Raw genomic sequence first — 10,625 nt, forward strand, 5'->3', positions numbered from 1 at the left:
TACTGGACCAGTAGCTATCGAACGTCTAAAACTTTCGAAACTGTATCCAATTCGCATAGCACAAAATATCCAATGTGCTGTTATTGCTATTGATGCATGGTCCATTATCTGTAGTTACTTTTAGAATTCAGGTGAACGATTGTTGTGATGACTCTAATACTAGGACACCTGGATATGCCTATGGACTTTAATTTCCTTCGTTTACACTTATTTTTATTAGGAACCTCTCCAAGGCTCCTATTCAAAAATTCAACAGAGGCAATCTCCATTAACCCTATGGGTTCGTTTTCTCTTTCTCAACTTCTACAGCTTTTATAAAATAACTATTACGCATGCTTTAAGTTGGAGGTTTCTTGCATGGTAATAAAAAAAAGGTATCTCAGTTACGTAAACCAGTTAGGTTTGTTTTATTTATTAGTATTATTCCGTAAGAAATCTCAAAATTCGTTTAGATATTTCTTCTGAATGAAATCAAATACAAAAAGTGTAGTGCTCTGCCATCTATGAACGAATAATAGTAACTCATCCAATAGACTCTTACGTAGGTTAATGCTCCTCATAAATCAACATTTATAATGTAACATGGCAGCCACATAGCTAGAAGGAGGGCTCGGGTGACTTCAAACAAATATATAATTTAAATAGTGTATAGTGGTAATTAATTTTACTTCCTTAGCAAAATCAAACATAATGTAAAATAATTTGTACTTAGTATACTGAGAGATTCATCTTCAGAACTTCTGCAACTTCTGCCCCTCACTGTCATTGCTGAGTCATGGAAATGGGAGACATTGGCGGGGAGTAAGTCGTATTATATATATATATATATATATATATATATATATATATATATATATGTATCTCTCGCGGTGGAGTAGTTAACAGATCGCTCTACGACGCCAGGGGTCCCACATTTGAACCCCGACCTGCTCATGCGTGTTCCTTGCGAGTTTACCTTCATCAATTTCATCATATCATCACTCATCCTTATCCTACACTATACTCTATCCCGGAAATCTCTGGAGCAAAATCGCTCAGAAGAATACGAAGGATATGGGCGGAGCGAAGTAGTACACGCTGAAACAAACCGCTGGGAGCTACAGTACCTTTCAACCTCCTCGGAATCCTGTTCTCTCGCACGTGTTCATTGGTCGAACCCTCTCGAGTCACTAATTGCTCCGAGACTTGCTTTCGTTTAGTCACTCCAGAGATTCCCGTAAACAACATCTACACGCAATCCCGTCATCTCATAGGAACTTGGCGCTCCATTCTACAACAAGCAATATAACGATAAAAATACTTCAAAGTGCGTGCAAAACACTTTGATCGCTTTCCAAATCCATTGTCCACATTTGTCATCTCCGCTTTCTTGCACACAAAACCCCTGAATTGAGCTTAAAAAAGTGATTAGCGGAAGCGCAACCCCAGCGAACTTGGGGTACAGAAATCGTTTGCTTGGTCGGATTCGTCACGGAGAATGCTACGATATATCACTTGCTGCGCCGCTATCTTTTTTTTTAAGAGAGATTCTCACTCAACAAGATGGAGGCTTTCAGTAACAACTGTTTTTGCACGTGACTTGACTGATGATGCACTGTGCAAAGTTATGTAGTGTTACGGGAAAATGGCTATTTTGTTATTATGAGTAGAATAAATTATTTATTTCTGTTATTAAGAGAGAATTTATGAATGGAATTGGACGTATTATCCTTAATCAAGGCACTTGAAAATTTGTTGGAAGAGTTTTTGTGTTTGGTGCGCAATCTTTGGATGTTTTTTAAAGCCATCGTAATACAGCAACTCCCAACCAGGAAGAGCTCTCTGTTAATGCTCTGACGTCATATAAGAAATTGCACAACAAGATGGCGGCTTCCAGTAACAGCTGTTTGAACACGTGCCATCAGTGAAGTGATGTTCCTAGTTTCGTAGTTTTATAGTTTCGCGTTAATTTACAGGAAAATTGCTTTCTTTATATTATGAGTAGAATAACTTATTATTGCCGATATTAAGAGATAATTTGTAAATGGGATTGGACCTTTCTGTTCATCAAGGCACTTGAAAATGTATTGGAGTGTTATCGTGTCCGGTGCGCCATCTTTTGATTTTTTTAAAAAACTACTGTAATGCAGCAAATCCTAAGCAGCATATAAGCATATAATTGCTGTTTCATGTGTTTTAAGGTAAAATATGGTCCTTTGTTCTCCTGTTGACATTTTTGGTTTAATTATATCTATGAAAACCCAAGGCTTCGTATTTCAAACTGTAGCCTAACTTTCGTTATTACATGCAAACAGTGCATAATGTTATTAAAATAGGTCAATTAATAATAGTTTTAATAATAATTAATGACAATAGTCGTTGGTCGACTTCCGTGGCGGAGTGGTTAGCACAGCACTCTAAAACGCCAGGAACGATGATTGTGTTTGTCCTGAATGAGAAACCAGAGAATAGATATAGAGAATGGCAGAGAAACGAACTAAGAAGTTTTCCCGTATAGTGGTAACGTCGTCGCCTTGTAACCACAGGGTCTCGGGTTCCATACCCAGTGGAGATACAGAGTGGTTCGGACTCACTTTAAAATGTAGGTCCAGATCAGATTAGATTTCCCGTGTATGAAGTGGACTTCAAAACAAACTGAAAACAAAACATTCGAAATAAATGACAAAAATTAGAGTTTCCTCGTGAACACTTTCTGTGAGAAATAATGCTTTTTGAGACGCCAGAAAGATGTTCGGTCTCCAATATGGCTAACGCAAGTACATAGTATATGACGTCATTCATCCAAGAGGGTGACTAGCTGAAGTAGGCGTGTTTCGTCTCTACAGAGTCACTGTACTGGTGGCTAAATCTTGCAGCTTCTGTTAAGACTGAAAGATAAAATATTTTTCCCTACGGAATCAATACTTCAGATACATGTAGGAATTTTAGTCTTTCCTCACTGAAGTAAAATACAAAGTTTATGATGACATACTTGTAACCGTTTTTAAACTACCTTGAAAATAAGAAGTAATATATATAAAATAAAGGAATCAAATCACCTCCATCAGCAGACAGTTTTTAGCTTATACTTCTGAACATCCTGAGGATATTCTGAAAGATGCCATTCTTACCAGCGTGGTCTCCCCAATAGCGTAGTGGTAACGTCGTCGCATGGCAATCAAGGGGTACCGGGTTCAATATTCGGTGCGAAGAACATGGTGGCTCCGCTTCCACTTTAAACTATAGGTCCAGTCCCGATTAGCATGGAGGTTAATCCATCATTTCTAAGGGACTGTTCTTCAATGTGCGGTGAAGTTAGGTTCCTTTCGGAACTAATCCCAGGTTAGCAGGACTATTTATTCATTAACCATGCATTTTGCAGTGTCTCCCAACTACTTTCAAAGTTGATCCATTATTTTATATTTTCAAGTGTTGTTGTTACTCCAGTCCTGCTTTTATTTAGTGAAGCGTGAGAGACTGTCACTTTGAAACAATAATAAGCATCATTTGAAACATCCAAAAAATAATAGGTAATTCTGCTCTGTAGAAATCAGTCTTAAGCTCCTCTAGCGTAGATCGTAGTGTAGGACGAGGATGAGGATGAGTGATGATATGATGACATTGATGGACGGAGGACACTCGCAAGAAACACGAACACGCATGCCCAGGCCGGGGGTTCGAACCTTGTACCACTAGCGTCGTCGTAGAGCGCTGTACTCATTCGAGCCAAAATAAAACAAACTTCAACTCTCTACGGCGAATTTTATGATTTTTTTAAAGCATTTAAGTGCAGTTGCAAATCCCACCCTTTCAAATTCTAAAGGAAAAATTATAGTCAAATTTTACTAACTTCCAATCGTTTTAGTGCATTGAAATTCAAGTACAATCGTACAATTCAAGCACGAATCGAAGTAACAAGTAGTAAAATATTAAATGAAACTACGTTCTGTAATAGTTAAATAACTTAAAGTGCCACTTGATGAGCTAGGCACGTTAGCACTGTTACCAACTCAGCTTTTCTGGAGCCAGACTTGGTTCTTTTGCAACCTTCAGTAGGTGAAAGATTGCGAAATTCCGGTAAGAGCTTTCAGCTCTGCTGAAATGTATATCACACTGGATTACTTAGTTCATTTATTTTTCCACGGCATAACTTGGCTTCTTTATGAGTTTGTTCCAGTTAATTCGCAGTGCATTACTTGTGTCTATGCTCAACGTGGAGTAATGACGTCATCTCATAGCAACTTAGCGCTCTATTCCAGTGGCGGGTCGTGGTTCGGAATGTTGGTGGTTGCAGGGAATATATATATAATATAATTATACAGGGTGTTGCAAAATACCTGTTACAACGCTTGGGAGGTGATTCGACAAGTAAAAACAAGGAAAAAATGCCATGTGAAAAAATGTCGAAATCGGCACCGTTTTCGAGTGACAGGCGTGCGAAAATCGCCTCACACCATGTTTATGGCAAAATAACTCAAGAAGGAAGAAAGATATCAATGTCGGAATAAAATAATACAAACAAAATCGTACCTGGCGAATACAATGGTGCATCAATTGAGGCCCAGTGTAAATTGCGCAAGGGGATTCTTAAAGAAAGTGGGGAATCCCCTGATGGAAAATACAAGAAATTTACTACTATCTTCTACATAATGTTGAGATAGGAATGTAGCCAGTAAAAAATGGCGACGTATGTCTACATGTCCCACTACTGCTGGGACACCGTCCTATACCCGGGAAATAGGAAAATAACTGCAAATCTCCTGTTGTACAGGGTTCACATTGTGGTACGAAGAAGAAAAGAAACCAATTTGTCGCATGTCTCACTTCTGCTTGAACACCATCCCAAATGGAAAAAAATACTGGAAAATCATAAAAAAACGTTTTCAATCCCTTAATGTTGACACACTACTTTGCAGTATGAAAAACAAAAGTTAAACAATGGCCACATGTCGTCAGGCTGTACTACATATACGACAAGAGAGCTCCCAAAGAAAGTGGGTAATCCTCGAAGGAATGAAGACGTAGAATGGCGAGAAAACGCACACAATGGCATGTAACATTTCCAGGCACAGCACATCTGGAAGGGATTCCACTGAGAAGCGCACAACCTCCGCACATGCAGATCGACGGTATGAAGTACAGCGATATCCAGCATCTTCACTCTCACCTTTCACTATGCGGTGCTGATAGGGGCTCATAAACACCGGTATACTCAGAGACGTTGTTGAAAATGTCCGCCATTGACTTCAAAACAAAGATGGCATCGGCGAAGCACTGATTGTCTGGTACGCGCAAATACCTCTGGCATGTCACCAATTGTCCCAGCAGCGGCACTAACACGAGCAACGAGGTCCTCAGCACTTTCCACAGGGGTTTCATACACGAGCCTTTTCATTTCTCCCCACACAAAGAAATCCAGTGGTGTGAGGTCGGGGGAACGAGGTGGCCACGGTAAAGGTCCACCCCTGCCAATCCAACGATCGCCGAAAATATCGTTGATTAAGGCCCTGGCTCCTCGGTCGAAATGTGCGGGGGCGCCGTCGTGTTGAAACCAGATACGTTGTCTACCTGCCAGTGGCACGTTTTCCAAAAGTTCAGGTAATACGTCATGTAGAAACACCCGATAATTCCCACCACACAAAGTAGAGGGCAAAATGTAGTGGCCTATCAAGTGGTCACCTACTACGCCACACCACACATTCACTGCGAACCTATGTTGTTGATGGCGCACAATAATTGCATTCGGATTGTCCATATCCCAGACGTGGCTGTTGTGGCTATTGAACATGCCGTCCCTGGTGAATATTGCCTCATCGGTCCACAAAACTCTTGTTGGGAAATCTGAAATGGCAAGAGTTTGTTGCACGTACCATTGGCAGAAATCCATGCGTAGGGGAAAGTCCGTGGGCAGTATGTGGTGCACCTTATGCAATTTGTATGGGTGCAATCCCTCTCCTGAAGAACGCGGAACACATTGCTATGGTGGGTTTGTTGAGTACGAGCAATGACACGTGTGCTGGTGTCAGGACGGTCTCGTATCGCGTCCAACACGTCCTCTTCAAATTGCACAGTGCGCACAGTGCGGGGTCTTCCACAATCCCACCTACGGGGTAGTAGAGATTAAGTTTCACGCAGTCGAGCATCAAGTCTTTGAAAGAGTGCATGTGCTGGTAACCGCCTATTGGGAAAACGTTCGTGATACGAACGCCGTGCTTCACGGCTATTTCGGTTTGCCTCTCCATAAACGAGATGCATATCAGCAAGCTCGTGGGTAGAGTACTCCACCATTGTCCTGTTCGAGAACTGCCCAGCAACAGGGGCACTTTCCCTCCGAGTGACGGATCACAACTACCGTGATTAGCACCCACGTAATGTCACACAGGTGTCCACGCAGTTGTTGCAAACCGAGAAAGAACACGGGAATACGTACTCTACGTCCAATATTCCTTGGCGCAATTCAACCATACACACACGCCAGACTAAACTCCACGCTGCGAGACGCAGAACAAGACAGGAAAAACAACGGTCGACTACACTCTCTACGTAGTATCCACCATGGTTCTATGGTATCCACCAACACTAATACGTAACAGGTGACCTACACTCACAGCGCCTCTAGTGGGGCTTTCTGTATCAATTAGCTGAAATCAATCTGAGCGTAATTTGACGGCATTGCGTCATTTTCGAGTGAATTTCCTATTTCCCGAGTGTGGGATGGTGTCCCATCAGTAGTGGGACATGTGGACATACGTCGTAATTTTTTACTGCCTACATTCCGATCTCAACATTATGTAGAAAATAGTAGTACATTTCCTATATTTTCCATCAGGGGATTCCCCACTTTCTTTGAGAGTCCCCTTGCGCAATTTACACTGGGCCTCAATTGATGCACCATTGTATTCGCCAGGCACGACTTTCTTTGTATTCTTTTAATCCGACATTGATATCTTTCTTCCTTCTTGAGTTATTGTACTTTACACATGGGGTGAGGCGATTTTCGCACGCCTGTCACTCGAAAACGGTGCCGATTTCGACATTTTTTCACATGGCATTTTTTCCTTGTTTTTACTTGCCGAATCACCTCCCAAGCGTTGTAACAGGTATTTTGCAACACCCTGTATATAATTTTAACTAATTATATATATATTTATAATTTTATATGTATTTATATTCGGGTTGAGCCGATGTCGATGTATGGGTATTGGAAAGTATCGGTTGTATTTTGTTCACCGGTACGGGCGGGCGACCGACACTTTTCGGAGTTTTGGTCTTTCGCAGGATCCACAAAATGCCACGTGACACTTTCAAGGTGGTACAATTATCATGCAAGATTTGAAGTTTCCATTTATTCGGCAACAATGTTGTGCAGAATTGTGTTTTTTGTGTTACCTAAGAAGTACTTTAATGTTCCGATTCAACTGTTAAATATTTTGAAGGAAAACTCTGATAAATCGATGCTTCTAATTGGGCTAGAATACTCACCCAATAATATTAATCAGTATTCTTTAATTGTTCCAATTTTCAAGCATTGGTATCGGTTGGAACACGACTGAACAGCAGTACACAAATTATCGCAACTATGACAATACATAATTAGTCCCAGCATCCACGCCACAATAATAACTAGCACTCCATTTATATAAAAAGTTATATTTTAAACTGAATTTGGACTGGTGATTGGTTGTAAGGTTAGTAAATTAGGTTAAAATTATCCACAAAAGAAAATATTTATCTTTGCTTAACGTGGACATTTTGTCTGTTGCTCTACGACACGGGACAGTAAGACCTGTCATACTGTTCGCACGCTGTTGCTCTAACCGCGTAAAAAAGAATTAGATCCCAGCGTTTCCTGCCGGGCCATAGTGAAGTCTTCTTTACTGCCTGCGCCTGCTGGGTGACCTTGGTTTGTTGCACAGTCTCTGCAACGACGAGTCGGCTTAGGTACGATGATAGGAAGAACCAATCTCTATGTACCGTGAGGCCGTAAGACTAGACAAGAGCTATAGTGTTTTATGTCATTGTGATGCAGTTTGCAAGGCACTATTTATTTTACGATTACGCCACTGATTATATCTATTATTATTATTAGTTATATTCATTAATATGAAGGAACCATTTGGTCCCTTCTCCAAAAAGCTCAGAACACTTAACAGAAGCTTACTGCACCTAACAGAGAAAGATAAAATGCATTAGTTTACCCATAGCGTAAGATTTCTTTGGTCTCTTTATTATAAGAAAGTCTCAATATTTTTATAGCGAGAACCTTATAATAAATGGATTTTCTTCCTGTTTTGAAAACCTAATAAGATAGCAATCTTTAAAAATGTTTATGCTTTCTAATTCAAATATAAATCTTTAAAAATATTTTCAATTTAACGCCCACAGATGTAGAACTTGGTTCTAATTAAATAATGCTCTTCAGCGCCATCTCTTATCTCAATATATGATGAATTTACACCAACATTCTCTGTTAAAACTCATGTACTTACAGCTGAATCCAAACTTCTATACTCATATGTAATGTTTGTCTGGAATGTCCGTCATTCTAGTATAGTATGCATAGGCGTGCGCACGGGTGGGCAGTTGCCCATTTAATTATTTCACTTAGAAACTAAATGTGGAGAAATATTATCGTCGTTATGAAACAATATTAAACTCTTAGAAAAAAATGCGTATTCTCCTATGAAATTGGACAATCCGTGAACGTCCTATAGGGTGGAGCAAGGGGGGCCACGCCCCCTGTAAAATTAAATGTAGCAAAAAATTCCGTATCTAGCACATCAAGTTTCATTTCAGTTCCAGTAATATGTTAATTACTGCAAGGGCATTGCAGGAACATGGTAACTTCAAATTGAAGCAATTTTTTGAAGGGACACTAATATTATGGGGAAAATATGTATATATAGTATACTAATTGGATTTTTTGTGAGTCCGGAGACTACCTACATACGTCCCTTTCACACCTATCAATATAATAATACAGTGTCTCATTAAGGGGTTTGACCCCCTTAATGAGAGGGGCCGCGCATTCTTTATTCCTTTTTTCATGTCTTTAAGTCCTCTTTATGTACAGTATGTCTAATCAGGAATGGACTTAGTTTAAATTTGGACCAGAACTACGTGCAATATGCCTCCACGGGGTATTGAACTAGAGACCCCTTGATTACAAGGCGACGGCGTTATCACTACGCCATTGCGAAAGCCCCGAGCACACGATTTCTTATGAATCTCATGGGCACGGTTTTACATAAAAAATAATTTTTCTCATTAAATGTCTACACCCGGTGAAGGCACATAGTGGTTCGGATTACACTTTAAACTGTAGATCCAGTCCCTTTAGACTTTCAGTACATAAAGGTGACTTAAACAAAAATTCAATCAATCAATTTTCGAACTTATCTAGGGTATTTCAAATAATTTGTTATTTAATTGACTTCATTTGTTGATTTAATAAATTCCAAGTCATTCTCCTTTAGTTGGACACATTTGGTATGATACCAGTTACAACAATACTTACGTACGTACACCGTATTTTGAAAAGGGTTTCCTGCCTTGACACAGACTTTAAACTTGCAGAACAAGTTCTTATTTTCAAGCAGTTCCTACGTTGGCTCCTATATCGATGTATAAAGTAATTGCCATTCATTGTTATTAGTTTGTTTACATTTGGTTCACTTACAAATTTTAGCAATAAATCGTTATATATGTTCGTTAGTTTCACTTTTATAGTTATAGCTTTAGTTTATTACTTACTGCGTTATCTCGTCATATTATTTCAGGCTAAAAATGTGTAAACACATTAAATTCTCACATTATTTGCGGAGCAGGTGACACTGTCCTTGCTCATTATCATTATTTCCCTCAAACACAAAATTACTACTCTGTATTCACAGTTTGTAATGAAAACAGTTCATGAAGCAAATCTCTGGAGCAATGTTCCGTTTAGTGACACTCAAAGTAGCCTCAGTTGGGGATCACTTCAGTTTCACGAAATGCAAGTTTCATCTTGTACAGTCACGGACACATCTGCGCTCACCGGATGTTACCTGTTTTAAAAAGATTTAAGCGTGATAAATAATTGCAAAATCATGGAGCAATTTAAGGTTAGAAATTTACCCCAATGCCATTTGAAGTGCCAAACAAGGTTCTTAACCTAGAAAATGGCGGGCGCAACTCGCGAGTACTCGTAGAATACAGGGCGGTCTAAAAAGATGTTACCACTTATTGAATAGGGGATGAGTTATATGTTTATATGCCTTGAAAGTGATTATTGGATACATGTTATATGGAAACTGTAGTTGATATGTAATTGGTATTTGTTACTTGCTGTCACTACAGGTCTGAAAGTGAAGGCTGCAGGTATATAAAAATATACGAACCGTACTACCTTGTCAATACAAATAACTGAGCACGCGTCTAATTACAAAACTTTCATTTTCCTCAATGTCATGATTATTATTTTCCTTATTATCATTATATGTTAAATATGTGGAGAATTTAATAATTTTATTGAACACATTAAACAAGTACCGATATTTCCAAGTTGAAGGAATATTATGATTAACGTTGCCATATTAAGCTCTTCGTTCTTGAATCGTTTCTAATAAACGCAAATACAAATGTATAATGAATATTACCTTGCTGCG

Source organism: Lepisma saccharinum, chromosome 2, assembly GCF_977018435.1.
Source record: "Lepisma saccharinum chromosome 2, izLepSacc3.1, whole genome shotgun sequence".
NCBI classification, from domain to species: Eukaryota; Metazoa; Arthropoda; class Insecta; order Zygentoma; family Lepismatidae; genus Lepisma; species Lepisma saccharinum.